The following is a 1,320-nucleotide window of genomic DNA, read 5'->3' as shown; positions in this document are numbered from 1 at the left end:
GGACGCTGATAGTCAATTTTTTTTTTAATATTTTTGGACCATTAGCGTCCACAAATGTGGACGCTAATGGTCGACTATTAGCGTCGACTAATTCTTTTGTGTACATCATCTTTAGAGTCAAAACATGCGTCTTTTAGGGTCGATAAAGTGGACGCTAAAAGTCATCATTAGGGTCGACTCTAAGTGGACGCTGATAGTTAGTTTTTTTTTTAATTTTTTAGGACCATTAGCGTCCACTTTTGTGGACGCTAATGGTCAACTATTAGCGTCCACTTTGATTTGGATGCTAATACTTATTATTATTATTTTTTTAAAAGGGCCATTAGGGTCCATAAAGTCGACCCTAATGGTTAACTAAAAGTGGACGCTAATGCTTGACTATTAGGGTCGACTTTCGCTTCCGTTTACATCATCTTTAGGGTCCAAACATTGCGACTTTTAGGGGCGATAAAGTGGACGCTAAAAGTGATCATTAGGGTCGACTTTTAAGTGAACCCTGATAATCAGACATTTGATCATTAGGGTCGGACTATTAGCGTCGACACCTTTAGGGTTGAAAAGTGGACGTTGTGACCAACAGCGTCCACTTTAGGATCTTTAGGGGCGACTTAAAGTCGCCCTTAAAGACCTAATTTCTTGTAGTGTGTATGTGCATCATCTTTTTAAAAAAAATCACTTAATTTTTTTAGTTTATGTTAGATGGCCATGATTTTTATAAGTAGCCAAGTGTATGAGTATATGAACATGAACATGTTTTAATAAAAACCTTTAAGGTTATATAGTAGCCAAAATGCATGATTTTATAATATGAAAGTTTTATACCTTAAATATTATTAAGTCTAGGTTTACAAGATTTTTTTTTTTTTTAAAAAAAAAGAAAATACTTTTCCTTTAAAAAGAAAAACTTCATAATGGCCCCTTCAATAATGGTCTTTCATGGAAATGACTTAGGATCTCACACCTAAAGTCCATAATTGTTAAATGATGTGAAAATTAATTTTAAAATGAGTCATGAGCATGGATCTTAGGTTTAACTCAGAAACTTTTATGGCCAAAAACCTCATATAAAATGGTTCTATTGAGTGTTAAAGCATTTAGGGGTGTAAACAAGCCGAGCTTGAGCGAGCTTCCCTTGTTTGGGATCGGCTTGTTTAAATTTTACTCGAGCTCGAGCTCAAGGACGAGCCAAAAAATCGAGCTTGAGCTAATAATGAGTTGAGCCGAGCCAGCTCTCAAACTGACTCTTTTATTTATTTATTTCTTTAATATAAATTTAAACATCAAGTACTCTTAAACAGCTCAAGAAGCCAACTTAAAATA

The sequence above is a fragment of the Corylus avellana genome, chromosome ca5 (genome assembly GCF_901000735.1).
Source record: "Corylus avellana chromosome ca5, CavTom2PMs-1.0".
Taxonomy (NCBI): domain Eukaryota; kingdom Viridiplantae; phylum Streptophyta; class Magnoliopsida; order Fagales; family Betulaceae; genus Corylus; species Corylus avellana.
Note: the sequence above shows the minus strand (reverse complement) of the source record.